The sequence below is a fragment of the Aotus nancymaae genome, unplaced genomic scaffold (genome assembly GCF_030222135.1).
Source record: "Aotus nancymaae isolate 86718 unplaced genomic scaffold, 86718_ANA_hifiasm-v0.15.2.pri h1tg000062l, whole genome shotgun sequence".
NCBI lineage: Eukaryota > Metazoa > Chordata > Mammalia > Primates > Aotidae > Aotus > Aotus nancymaae.
The window spans coordinates 45708098-45723028 of NW_026988476.1; positions in this window are offsets into that span (position 1 = coordinate 45708098).

The following is a 14931-nucleotide window of genomic DNA, read 5'->3' on the forward strand; positions in this document are numbered from 1 at the left end:
CTCCATTCATCATGAGCCGTGTCTGAAAGAACTGATCGCATTTCACATGCTAGCATGCTGTCTGTTTGACTGTGCTGTTGTTTTAACGAGAGCATCGTTGACAATTCTGTAACCTGAGAGCGCTGCCTAATCGTGTTCTATGTAATAATGCGTGGGCTTGAGGAGGAGGCAGGTTTGGGGGAGAAGGAGGGAGAATGCACGTGTGGATCAGGGAAAGGCCTCTCCTTCTTTGGAGCATGGGTGGGTTCAGTGCCCTCCTCATCCTGCTAAGTCTTTGGCTCGACACTACCAGTTGTGTGTCTAAGGTTTCTGTGTGTGTGTTTGCATGTGTGTGTCTGTCTCTAGGGCTGAGCAGGACCTCCACCTTCCTGTGGTAGCATGTTACTCAGAACCTTGCACAAATCCCAGCCCTCCTGGAGTCACGATACATGTATGTTCTTGGAAAGGTTTCTTAATGATTGGTGACAGAGCGGTGATTTAAAGGAGCTCATTCTCCATTTCCCACTAAGGCCAGCTCCTCTTTGCGGAAGAGGGTCCTTGACTCTTACTTTGTAGCAGGAAGCCCTAAGTACATCGACCCTTTTCAAAAGTTACAGGCTGAAAGTCAAGATCTCTCACGTTAAACCCAATGTTGCAACTTTAACTGGGCAAACTCTCATTAGAGACCAGGGGGCAATGACTGTGCGGATGGAAGCTAATGTCTTTTCAGGGTGACTTCAGTGCAGTGAAGCTCTTGCTAAGACGTTTAACTCTAAAATCGGGCATTGGGGAGGCACTGCACCCTCTGAAATTAGAGGTCAGGGGATTTGGATTTCATTTCCAACCATCCGCCACTCATTCAGCCACTCACATTCAAGTGACAAGCCTTAGGCCAGTCACTTTCTGTATCTGTTTCTCGACTTTTGCACAGCGGTTTCTGTGGGACGTGAGGCCCACTGGGAAATCATCCCCTTTTCAGCTCAGTGCCTGGGATTCTGGGCATACTTGTCCACCTGGACTTACATACACCTATGATTTTGGACTAACTCTATTACCTCTGCTAGAAATTAACACAGAAATTTCACAGTTGATTGACAAGAATGAGAATCAGTGCTAAAGAGTCAAAAGGTAACCAAATCCTTTCTCACTGAAAGAATGCTCAACGCAAGTGGACACAGGTCCCCCATTCGAACTTCATCATCTAGGCACTTAGAGGCAAGTTTTTCAAATTACACAGCTAAAACTGTCCCCGCTTTAAGTGCTGTAAAGCACTTAAAGCGGGGACAGTTTTAGCTGTGTATTTTCCAAAAGTTGTGTGCTCTACAAATAAAAAGCTGCTTTTGTTGTTACCTTTGGTCCGCAGGAGGAATGGGAGTCCTTTGCGGAGAGCATGGGAGACCCGTGAGTCCTTTGCAGTCCTCTTTTCTGCCTCTGAGGGTGAAATGAGAGTGTGCAGCACTTTGGTAGGTAGCCATTCTCCCAGTTCGGCTCGGGGCGCAGCATAGCTGCAGTCCTCCTTGTGTGGCTCCATTCATCATGAGCCGTGTCTGAAAGAACTGATCGCATTTCACATGCTAGCATGCTGTCTGTTTGACTGTGCTGTTGTTTTAACGAGAACATCGTTGACAATTCTGTAACCTGAGAGCGCTGCCTAATCGTGTTCTATGTAATAATGCGTGGGCTTGAGGAGGAGGCAGGTTTGGGGGAGAAGGAGGGAGAATGCACGTGTGGATCAGGGAAAGGCCTCTCCTTCTTTGGAGCATGGGTGGGTTCAGTGCCCTCCTCATACTGCTAAGTCTTTGGCTCGACACTACCAGTTGTGTGTCTAAGGTTTCTGTGTGTGTGTTTGCATGTGTGTGTCTGTCTCTAGGGCTGAGCAGGACCTCCACCTTCCTGTGGTAGCATGTTACTCAGAACCTTGCACAAATCCCAGCCCTCCTGGAGACACGATACATGTATGTTCTTGGAAAGGTTTCTTAATGATTGGTGACAGAGCGGTGATTTAAAGGAGCTCATTCTCCATTTCCCACTAAGGCCAGCTCCTCTTTGCGGAAGAGGGTCCTTGACTCTTACTTTGTAGCAGGAAGCCCTAAGTACATCGACCCTTTTCAAAAGTTACAGGCTGAAAGTCAAGATCTCTCACGTTAAACCCAATGTTGCAACTTTAACTGGGCAAACTCTCATTAGAGACCAGGGGGCAATGACTGTGCGGATGGAAGCTAATGTCTTTTCAGGGTGACTTCAGTGCAGTGAAGCTCTTGCTAAGACGTTTAACTCTAAAATCGGGCATTGGGGAGGCACTGCACCCTCTGAAATTAGAGGTCAGGGGATTTGGATTTCATTTCCAACCATCCGCCACTCATTCAGCCACTCACATTCAAGTGACAAGCCTTAGGCCAGTCACTTTCTGTATCTGTTTCTCGACTTTTGCACAGCGGTTTCTGTGGGACGTGAGGCCCACTGGGAAATGATCCCCTTTTCAGCTCAGTGCCTGGGATTCTGGGCATACTTGTCCACCTGGACTTATATACACCTATGATTTTGGACTAACTCTATTACCTCTGCTAGAAATTAACACAGAAATTTCACAGTTGATTGACAAGAATGAGAATCAGTGCTAAAGAGTCAAAAGGTAACCAAATCCTTTCTCACTGAAAGAATGCTCAACGCAAGTGGACACAGGTCCCCCATTCGAACTTCATCATCTAGGCACTTAGAGGCAAGTTTTTCAAATTACACAGCTAAAACTGTCCCCGCTTTAAGTGCTGTAAAGCACTTAAAGCGGGAACAGTTTTAGCTGTGTATTTTCCAAAAGTTGTGTGCTCTACAAATAAAAAGCTGCTTTTGTTGTTACCTTTGGTCCGCAGGAGGAATGGGAGTCCTTTGCGGAGAGCATGGGAGACCCGTGAGTCCTTTGCAGTCCTCTTTTCTGCCTCTGAGGGTGAAATGAGAGTGTGCAGCACTTTGGTAGGTAGCCATTCTCCCAGTTCGGCTCGGGGCGCAGCATAGCTGCAGTCCTCCTTGTGTGGCTCCATTCATCATGAGCCGTGTCTGAAAGAACTGATCGCACTTCACATGCTAGCATGCTGTCTGTTTGACTGTGCTGTTGTTTTAACGAGAGCATCGTTGACAATTCTGTAACCTGAGAGCGCTGCCTAATCGTGTTCTATGTAATAATGCGTGGGCTTGAGGAGGAGGCAGGTTTGGGGGAGAAGGAGGGAGAATGCACGTGTGGATCAGGGAAAGGCCTCTCCTTCTTTGGAGCGTGGGTGGGTTCAGTGCCCTCCTCATCCTGCTAAGTCTTTGGCTCGACACTACCAGTTGTGTGTCTAAGGTTTCTGTGTGTGTGTTTGCATGTGTGTGTCTGTCTCTAGGGCTGAGCAGGACCTCCACCTTCCTGTGGTAGCATGTTACTCAGAACCTTGCACAAATCCCAGCCCTCCTGGAGACACGATACATGTATGTTCTTGGAAAGGTTTCTTAATGATTGGTGACAGAGCGGTGATTTAAAGGAGCTCATTCTCCATTTCCCACTAAGGCCAGCTCCTCTTTGCGGAAGAGGGTCCTTGACTCTTACTTTGTAGCAGGAAGCCCTAAGTACATCGACCCTTTTCAAAAGTTACAGGCTGAAAGTCAAGATCTCTCACGTTAAACCCAATGTTGCAACTTTAACTGGGCAAACTCTCATTAGAGACCAGGGGGCAATGACTGTGCGGATGGAAGCTAATGTCTTTTCAGGGTGACTTCAGTGCAGTGAAGCTCTTGCTAAGACGTTTAACTCTAAAATCGGGCATTGGGGAGGCACTGCACCCTCTGAAATTAGAGGTCAGGGGATTTGGATTTCATTTCCCACCATCCGCCACTCATTCAGCCACTCACATTCAAGTGACAAGCCTTAGGCCAGTCACTTTCTGTATCTGTTTCTCGACTTTTGCACAGCGGTTTCTGTGGGACGTGAGGCCCACTGGGAAATCATCCTCTTTTCAGCTCAGTGCCTGGGATTCTGGGCATACTTGTCCACCTGGACTTATATACACCTATGATTTTGGACTAACTCTATTACCTCTGCTAGAAATTAACACAGAAATTTCACAGTTGATTGACAAGAATGAGAATCAGTGCTAAAGAGTCAAAAGGTAACCAAATCCTTTCTCACTGAAAGAATGCTCAACGCAAGTGGACACAGGTCCCCCATTCGAACTTCATCATCTAGTCACTTAGAGGCAAGTTTTTCAAATTACACAGCTAAAACTGTCCCCGCTTTAAGTGCTGTAAAGCACTTAAAGCGGGGACAGTTTTAGCTGTGTATTTTCCAAAAGTTGTGTGCTCTACAAATAAAAAGCTGCTTTTGTTGTTACCTTTGGTCCGCAGGAGGAATGGGAGTCCTTTGCGGAGAGCATGGGAGACCCGTGAGTCCTTTGCAGTCCTCTTTTCTGCCTCTGAGGGTGAAATGAGAGTGTGCAGCACTTTGGTAGGTAGCCATTCTCCCAGTTCGGCTCGGGGCGCAGCATAGCTGCAGTCCTCCTTGTGTGGCTCCATTCATCATGAGCCGTGTCTGAAAGAACTGATCGCATTTCACATGCTAGCATGCTGTCTGTTTGACTGTGCTGTTGTTTTAACGAGAGCATCGTTGACATTCTGTAACCTGAGAGCGCTGCCTAATCGTGTTCTATGTAATAATGCGTGGGCTTGAGGAGGAGGCAGGTTTGGGGGAGAAGGAGGGAGAATGCACGTGTGGATCAGGGAAAGGCCTCTCCTTCTTTGGAGCATGGGTGGGTTCAGTGCCCTCCTCATACTGCTAAGTCTTTGGCTCGACACTACCAGTTGTGTGTCTAAGGTTTCTGTGTGTGTGTTTGCATGTGTGTGTCTGTCTCTAGGGCTGAGCAGGACCTCCACCTTCCTGTGGTAGCATGTTACTCAGAACCTTGCACAAATCCCAGCCCTCCTGGAGACACGATGCATGTATGTTCTTGGAAAGGTTTCTTAATGATTGGTGACAGAGCGGTGATTTAAAGGAGCTCATTCTCCATTTCCCACTAAGGCCAGCTCCTCTTTGCGGAAGAGGGTCCTTGACTCTTACTTTGTAGCAGGAAGCCCTAAGTACATCGACCCTTTTCAAAAGTTACAGGCTGAAAGTCAAGATCTCTCACGTTAAACCCAATGTTGCAACTTTAACTGGGCAAACTCTCATTAGAGACCAGGGGGCAATGACTGTGCGGATGGAAGCTGATGTCTTTTCAGGGTGACTTCAGTGCAGTGAAGCTCTTGCTAAGACGTATAACTCTAAAATCGGGCATTGGGGAGGCACTGCACCCTCTGAAATTAGAGGTCAGGGGATTTGGATTTCATTTCCAACCATCCGCCACTCATTCAGCCACTCACATTCAAGTGACAAGCCTTAGGCCAGTCACTTTCTGTATCTGTTTCTCGACTTTTGCACAGCAGTTTCTGTGGGACGTGAGGCCCACTGGGAAATGATCCCCTTTTCAGCTCAGTGCCTGGGAATCTGGGCATACTTGTCCACCTGGACTTATATACACCTATGATTTTGGACTAACTCTATTACCTCTGCTAGAAATTAACACAGAAATTTCACAGTTGATTGACAAGAATGAGAATCAGTGCTAAAGAGTCAAAATGTAACCAAATCCTTTCTCACTGAAAGAATGCTCAACGCAAGTGGACACAGGTCCCCCATTCGAACTTCATCATCTAGGCACTTAGAGGCAAGTTTTTCAAATTACACAGCTAAAACTGTCAGTTTTAGCTGTGTATTTTCCAAAAGTTGTGTGCTCTACAAATAAAAAGCTGCTTTTGTTGTTACCTTTGGTCCGCAGGAGGAATGGGAGTCCTTTGCGGAGAGCATGGGAGACCCGTGAGTCCTTTGCAGTCCTCTTTTCTGCCTCTGAGGGTGAAATGAGAGTGTGCAGCACTTTGGTAGGTAGCCATTCTCCCAGTTCGGCTCGGGCCCAGCATAGCTGCAGTCCTCCTTGTGTGGCTCCATTCATCATGAGCCGTGTCTGAAAGAACTGATCGCATTTCACATGCTAGCATGCTGTCTGTTTGACTGTGCTGTTGTTTTAACGAGAGCATCGTTGACAATTCTGTAACCTGAGAGTGCTGCCTAATCGTATTCTATGTAATAATGCGTGGGCTTGAGGAGGAGGCAGGTTTGGGGGAGAAGGAGGGAGAATGCACGTGTGGATCAGGGAAAGGCCTCTCCTTCTTTGGAGCATGGGTGGGTTCAGTGCCCTCCTCATCCTGCTAAGTCTTTGGCTCGACACTACCAGTTGTGTGTCTAAGGTTTCTGTGTGTGTGTTTGCATGTGTGTGTCTGTCTCTAGGGCTGAGCAGGACCTCCACCTTCCTGTGGTAGCATGTTACTCAGAACCTTGCACAAATCCCAGCCCTCCTGGAGACACGATACATGTATGTTCTTGGAAAGGTTTCTTAATGATTGGTGACAGAGCGGTGATTTAAAGGAGCTCATTCTCCATTTCCCACTAAGGCCAGCTCCTCTTTGCGGAAGAGGGTCCTTGACTCTTACTTTGTAGCAGGAAGCCCTAAGTACATCGACCCTTTTCAAAAGTTACAGGCTGAAAGTCAAGATCTCTCACGTTAAACCCAATGTTGCAACTTTAACTGGGCAAACTCTCATTAGAGACCAGGGGGCAATGACTGTGCGGATGGAAGCTGATGTCTTTTCAGGGTGACTTCAGTGCAGTGAAGCTCTTGCTAAGACGTTTAACTCTAAAATCGGGCATTGGGGAGGCACTGCACCCTCTGAAATTAGAGGTCAGGGGATTTGGATTTCATTTCCAACCATCCGCCACTCATTCAGCCACTCACATTCAAGTGACAAGCCTTAGGCCAGTCACTTTCTGTATCTGTTTCTCGACTTTTGCACAGCGGTTTCTGTGGGACGTGAGGCCCACTGGGAAATGATCCCCTTTTCAGCTCAGTGCCTGGGATTCTGGGCATACTTGTCCACCTGGACTTATATACACCTATGATTTTGGACTAACTCTATTACCTCTGCTAGAAATTAACACAGAAATTTCACAGTTGATTGACAAGAATGAGAATCAGTGCTAAAGAGTCAAAATGTAACCAAATCCTTTCTCACTGAAAGAATGCTCAACGCAAGTGGACACAGGTCCCCCATTCGAACTTCATCATCTAGGCACTTAGAGGCAAGTTTTTCAAATTACACAGCTAAAACTGTCAGTTTTAGCTGTGTATTTTCCAAAAGTTGTGTGCTCTACAAATAAAAAGCTGCTTTTGTTGTTACCTTTGGTCCGCAGGAGGAATGGGAGTCCTTTGCGGAGAGCATGGGAGACCCGTGAGTCCTTTGCAGTCCTCTTTTCTGCCTCTGAGGGTGAAATGAGAGTGTGCAGCACTTTGGTAGGTAGCCATTCTCCCAGTTCGGCTCGGGGCGCAGCATAGCTGCAGTCCTCCTTGTGTGGCTCCATTCATCATGAGCCGTGTCTGAAAGAACTGATCGCATTTCACATGCTAGCATGCTGTCTGTTTGACTGTGCTGTTGTTTTAACGAGAGCATCGTTGACAATTCTGTAACCTGAGAGCGCTGCCTAATCGTGTTCTATGTAATAATGCGTGGGCTTGAGGAGGAGGCAGGTTTGGGGGAGAAGGAGGGAGAATGCACGTGTGGATCAGGGAAAGGCCTCTCCTTCTTTGGAGCATGGGTGGGTTCAGTGCCCTCCTCATCCTGCTAAGTCTTTGGCTCGACACTACCAGTTGTGTGTCTAAGGTTTCTGTGTGTGTGTTTGCATGTGTGTGTCTGTCTCTAGGGCTGAGCAGGACCTCCACCTTCCTGTGGTAGCATGTTACTCAGAACCTTGCACAAATCCCAGCCCTCCTGGAGACACGATACATGTATGTTCTTGGAAAGGTTTCTTAATGATTGGTGACAGAGCGGTGATTTAAAGGAGCTCATTCTCCATTTCCCACTAAGGCCAGCTCCTCTTTGCGGAAGAGGGTCCTTGACTCTTACTTTGTAGCAGGAAGCCCTAAGTACATCGACCCTTTTCAAAAGTTACAGGCTGAAAGTCAAGATCTCTCACGTTAAACCCAATGTTGCAACTTTAACTGGGCAAACTCTCATTAGAGACCAGGGGGCAATGACTGTGCGGATGGAAGCTAATGTCTTTTCAGGGTGACTTCAGTGCAGTGAAGCTCTTGCTAAGACGTTTAACTCTAAAATCGGGCATTGGGGAGGCACTGCACCCTCTGAAATTAGAGGTCAGGGGATTTGGATTTCATTTCCCACCATCCGCCACTCATTCAGCCACTCACATTCAAGTGACAAGCCTTAGGCCAGTCACTTTCTGTATCTGTTTCTCGACTTTTGCACAGCGGTTTCTGTGGGACGTGAGGCCCACTGGGAAATCATCCCCTTTTCAGCTCAGTGCCTGGGATTCTGGGCATACTTGTCCACCTGGACTTATATACACCTATGATTTTGGACTAACTCTATTACCTCTGCTAGAAATTAACACAGAAATTTCACAGTTGATTGACAAGAATGAGAATCAGTGCTAAAGAGTCAAAAGGTAACCAAATCCTTTCTCACTGAAAGAATGCTCAACGCAAGTGGACACAGGTCCCCCATTCGAACTTCATCATCTAGTCACTTAGAGGCAAGTTTTTCAAATTACACAGCTAAAACTGTCCCCGCTTTAAGTGCTGTAAAGCACTTAAAGCGGGGACAGTTTTAGCTGTGTATTTTCCAAAAGTTGTGTGCTCTACAAATAAAAAGCTGCTTTTGTTGTTACCTTTGGTCCGCAGGAGGAATGCGAGTCCTTTGCGGAGAGCATGGGAGACCCGTGAGTCCTTTGCAGTCCTCTTTTCTGCCTCTGAGGGTGAAATGAGAGTGTGCAGCACTTTGGTAGGTAGCCATTCTCCCAGTTCGGCTCGGGGCGCAGCATAGCTGCAGTCCTCCTTGTGTGGCTCCATTCATCATGAGCCGTGTCTGAAAGAACTGATCGCATTTCACATGCTAGCATGCTGTCTGTTTGACTGTGCTGTTGTTTTAACGAGAGCATCGTTGACAATTCTGTAACCTGAGAGCGCTGCCTAATCGTGTTCTATGTAATAATGCGTGGGCTTGAGGAGGAGGCAGGTTTGGGGGAGAAGGAGGGAGAATGCACGTGTGGATCAGGGAAAGGCCTCTCCTTCTTTGGAGCATGGGTGGGTTCAGTGCCCTCCTCATCCTGCTAAGTCTTTGGCTCGACACTACCAGTTGTGTGTCTAAGGTTTCTGTGTGTGTGTTTGCATGTGTGTGTCTGTCTCTAGGGCTGAGCAGGACCTCCACCTTCCTGTGGTAGCATGTTACTCAGAACCTTGCACAAATCCCAGCCCTCCTGGAGACACGATACATGTATGTTCTTGGAAAGGTTTCTTAATGATTGGTGACAGAGCGGTGATTTAAAGGAGCTCATTCTCCATTTCCCACTAAGGCCAGCTCCTCTTTGCGGAAGAGGGTCCTTGACTCTTACTTTGTAGCAGGAAGCCCTAAGTACATCGACCCTTTTCAAAAGTTACAGGCTGAAAGTCAAGATCTCTCACGTTAAACCCAATGTTGCAACTTTAACTGGGCAAACTCTCATTAGAGACCAGGGGGCAATGACTGTGCGGATGGAAGCTGATGTCTTTTCAGGGTGACTTCAGTGCAGTGAAGCTCTTGCTAAGACGTTTAACTCTAAAATCGGGCATTGGGGAGGCACTGCACCCTCTGAAATTAGAGGTCAGGGGATTTGGATTTCATTTCCAACCATCCGCCACTCATTCAGCCACTCACATTCAAGTGACAAGCCTTAGGCCAGTCACTTTCTGTATCTGTTTCTCGACTTTTGCACAGCGGTTTCTGTGGGACGTGAGGCCCACTGGGAAATGATCCCCTTTTCAGCTCAGTGCCTGGGATTCTGGGCATACTTGTCCACCTGGACTTATATACACCTATGATTTTGGACTAACTCTATTACCTCTGCTAGAAATTAACACAGAAATTTCACAGTTGATTGACAAGAATGAGAATCAGTGCTAAAGAGTCAAAAGGTAACCAAATCCTTTCTCACTGAAAGAATGCTCAACGCAAGTGGACACAGGTCCCCCATTCGAACTTCATCATCTAGGCACTTAGAGGCAAGTTTTTCAAATTACACAGCTAAAACTGTCAGTTTTAGCTGTGTATTTTCCAAAAGTTGTGTGCTCTACAAATAAAAAGCTGCTTTTGTTGTTACCTTTGGTCCGCAGGAGGAATGGGAGTCCTTTGCGGAGAGCATGGGAGACCCGTGAGTCCTTTGCAGTCCTCTTTTCTGCCTCTGAGGGTGAAATGAGGGTGTGCAGCACTTTGGTAGGTAGCCATTCTCCCAGTTCGGCTCGGGGCGCAGCATAGCTGCAGTCCTCCTTGTGTGGCTCCATTCATCATGAGCCGTGTCTGAAAGAACTGATCGCATTTCACATGCTATCACGCTGTCTGTTTGACTGTGCTGTTGTTTTAACGAGAGCATCGTTGACAATTCTGTAACCTGAGAGCGCTGCCTAATCGTGTTCTATGTAATAATGCGTGGGCTTGAGGAGGAGGCAGGTTTGGGGGAGAAGGAGGGAGAATGCACGTGTGGATCAGGGAAAGGCCTCTCCTTCTTTGGAGCATGGGTGGGTTCAGTGCCCTCCTCATACTGCTAAGTCTTTGGCTCGACACTACCAGTTGTGTGTCTAAGGGTTCTGTGTGTGTGTTTGCATGTGTGTGTCTGTCTCTAGGGCTGAGCAGGACCTCCACCTTCCTGTGGTAGCATGTTACTCAGAACCTTGCACAAATCCCAGCCCTCCTGGAGACACGATACATTTATGTTCTTGGAAAGGTTTCTTAATGATTGGTGACAGAGCGGTGATTTAAAGGAGCTCATTCTCCATTTCCCACTAAGGCCAGCTCCTCTTTGCGGAAGAGGGTCCTTGACTCTTACTTTGTAGCAGGAAGCCCTAAGTACATCGACCCTTTTCAAAAGTTACAGGCTGAAAGTCAAGATCTCTCACGTTAAACCCAATGTTGCAACTTTAACTGGGCAAACTCTCATTAGAGACCAGGGGGCAATGACTGTGCGGATGGAAGCTAATGTCTTTTCAGGGTGACTTCAGTGCAGTGAAGCTCTTGCTAAGACGTTTAACTCTAAAATCGGGTTTGGGGAGGCACTGCACCCTCTGAAATTAGAGGTCAGGGGATTTGGATTTCATTTCCAACCATCCGCCACTCATTCAGCCACTCACATTCAAGTGACAAGCCTTAGGCCAGTCACTTTCTGTATCTGTTTCTCGACTTTTGCACAGCGGTTTCTGTGGGACGTGAGGCCCACTGGGAAATCATCCCCTTTTCAGCTCAGTGCCTGGGATTCTGGGCATACTCGTCCACCTGGACTTATATACACCTATGATTTTGGACTAACTCTATTACCTCTGCTAGAAATTAACACAGAAATTTCACAGTTGATTGACAAGAATGAGAATCAGTGCTAAAGAGTCAAAAGGTAACCAAATCCTTTCTCACTGAAAGAATGCTCAACGCAAGTGGACACAGGTCCCCCATTCGAACTTCATCATCTAGGCACTTAGAGGCAAGTTTTTCAAATTACACAGCTAAAACTGTCCCCGCTTTAAGTGCTGTAAAGCACTTAAAGCGGGAACAGTTTTAGCTGTGTATTTTCCAAAAATTGTGTGCTCTACAAATAAAAAGCTGCTTTTGTTGTTACCTTTGGTCCGCAGGAGGAATGGGAGTCCTTTGCGGAGAGCATGGGAGACCCGTGAGTCCTTTGCAGTCCTCTTTTCTGCCTCTGAGGGTGAAATGAGAGTGTGCAGCACTTTGGTAGGTAGCCATTCTCCCAGTTCAGCTCGGGGCGCAGCATAGCTGCAGTCCTCCTTGTGTGGCTCCATTCATCATGAGCCGTGTCTGAAAGAACTGATCGCATTTCACATGCTAGCATGCTGTCTGTTTGACTGTGCTGTTGTTTTAACGAGATCATCGTTGACAATTCTGTAACCTGAGAGCGCTGCCTAATCGTATTCTATGTAATAATGCGTGGGCTTGAGGAGGAGGCAGGTTTGGGGGAGAAGAAGGGAGAATGCACGTGTGGATCAGGGAAAGGCCTCTCCTTCTTTGGAGCATGGATGGGCTCAGTGCCCTCCTCATACTGCTAAGTCTTTGGCTCGACACTACCAGTTGTGTGTCTAAGGTTTCTGTGTGTGTGTTTGCATGTGTGTGTCTGTCTCTAGGGCTGAGCAGGACCTCCACCTTCCTGTGGTAGCATGTTACTCAGAACCTTGCACAAATCCCAGCCCTCCTGGAGACACGATACATGTATGTTCTTGGAAAGGTTTCTTAATGATTGGTGACAGAGCGGTGATTTAAAGGAGCTCATTCTCCATTTCCCACTAAGGCCAGCTCCTCTTTGCGGAAGAGGGTCCTTGACTCTTACTTTGTAGCAGGAAGCCCTAAGTACATCGACCCTTTTCAAAAGTTACTGGCTGAAAGTCAAGATCTCTCACGTTAAACCCAATGTTGCAACTTTAACTGGGCAAACTCTCATTAGAGACCAGGGGGCAATGACTGTGCGGATGGAAGCTGATGTCTTTTCAGGGTGACTTCAGTGCAGTGAAGCTCTTGCTAAGACGTTTAACTCTAAAATCGGGCATTGGGGAGGCACTTCACCCTCTGAAATTAGAGGTCAGGGGATTTGGATTTCATTTCCAACCATCCGCCACTCATTCAGCCACTCACATTCAAGTGACAAGCCTTAGGCCAGTCACTTTCTGTATCTGTTTCTCGACTTTTGCACAGCGGTTTCTGTGGGACGTGAGGCCCACTGGGAAATCATCCCCTTTTCAGCTCAGTGCCTGGGATTCTGGGCATACTTGTCCACCTGGACTTATATACACCTATGATTTTGGACTAACTCTATTACCTCTGCTAGAAATTAACACAGAAATTTCACAGTTGATTGACAAGAATGAGAATCAGTGGTAAAGAGTCAAAATGTAACCAAATCCTTTCTCACTGAAAGAATGCTCAACGCAAGTGGACACAGGTCCCCCATTCGAACTTCATCATCTAGGCACTTAGAGGCAAGTTTTTCAAATTACACAGCTAAAACTGTCAGTTTTAGCTGTGTATTTTCCAAAAGTTGTGTGCTCTACAAATAAAAAGCTGCTTTTGTTGTTACCTTTGGTCCGCAGGAGGAATGGGAGTCCTTTGCGGAGAGCATGGGAGACCCGTGAGTCCTTTGCAGTCCTCTTTTCTGCCTCTGAGGGTGAAATGAGAGTGTGCAGCACTTTGGTAGGTAGCCATTCTCCCAGTTCGGCTCGGGCACAGCATAGCTGCAGTCCTCCTTGTGTGGCTCCATTCATCATGAGCCGTGTCTGAAAGAACTGATCGCATTTCACATGCTAGCATGCTGTCTGTTTGACTGTGCTGTTGTTTTAACGAGAGCATCGTTGACAATTCTGTAACCTGAGAGCGCTGCCTAATCGTATTCTGTGTAATAATGCGTGGGCTTGAGGAGGAGGCAGGTTTGGGGGAGAAGGAGGGAGAATGCACGTGTGGATCAGGGAAAGGCCTCTCCTTCTTTGGAGCATGGGTGGGTTCAGTGCCCTCCTCATCCTGCTAAGTCTTTGGCTCGACACTACCAGTTGTGTGTCTAAGGTTTCTGTGTGTGTGTTTGCATGTGTGTGTCTGTCTCTAGGGCTGAGCAGGACCTCCACCTTCCTGTGGTAGCATGTTACTCAGAACCTTGCACAAATCCCAGCCCTCCTGGAGACACGATACATGTATGTTCTTGGAAAGGTTTCTTAATGATTGGTGACAGAGCGGTGATTTAAAGGAGCTCATTCTCCATTTCCCACTAAGGCCAGCTCCTCTTTGCGGAAGAGGGTCCTTGACTCTTACTTTGTAGCAGGAAGCCCTAAGTACATCGACCCTTTTCAAAAGTTACAGGCTGAAAGTCAAGATCTCTCACGTTAAACCCAATGTTGCAACTTTAACTGGGCAAACTCTCATTAGAGACCAGGGGGCAATGACTGTGCGGATGGAAGCTGATGTCTTTTCAGGGTGACTTCAGTGCAGTGAAGCTCTTGCTAAGACGTTTAACTCTAAAATCGGGCATTGGGGAGGCACTGCACCCTCTGAAATTAGAGGTCAGGGGATTTGGATTTCATTTCCAACCATCCGCCACTCATTCAGCCACTCACATTCAAGTGACAAGCCTTAGGCCAGTCACTTTCTGTATCTGTTTCTCGACTTTTGCACAGCGGTTTCTGTGGGACGTGAGGCCCACTGGGAAATGATCCCCTTTTCAGCTCAGTGCCTGGGATTCTGGGCATACTTGTCCACCTGGACTTATATACACCTATGATTTTGGACTAACTCTATTACCTCTGCTAGAAATTAACACAGAAATTTCACAGTTGATTGACAAGAATGAGAATCAGTGCTAAAGAGTCAAAAGGTAACCAAATCCTTTCTCACTGAAAGAATGCTCAACACAAGTGGACACAGGTCCCCCATTCGAACTTCATCATCTAGGCACTTAGAGGCAAGTTTTTCAAATTACACAGCTAAAACTGTCCCCGCTTTAAGTGCTTTACAGCACTTAAAGCGGGGACAGTTTTAGCTGTGTATTTTCCAAAAGTTGTGTGCTCTACAAATAAAAAGCTGCTTTTGTTGTTTCCTTTGGTCCGCAGGAGGAATGGGAGTCCTTTGCGGAGAGCATGGGAGACCCGTGAGTCCTTTGCAGTCCTCTTTTCTGCCTCTGAGGGTGAAATGAGAGTGTGCAGCACTTTGGTAGGTAGCCATTCTCCCAGTTCGGCTCGGGGCGCAGCATAGCTGCAGTCCTCCTTGTGTGGCTCCATTCATCATGAGCCGTGTCTGAAAGAACTGATCGCATTT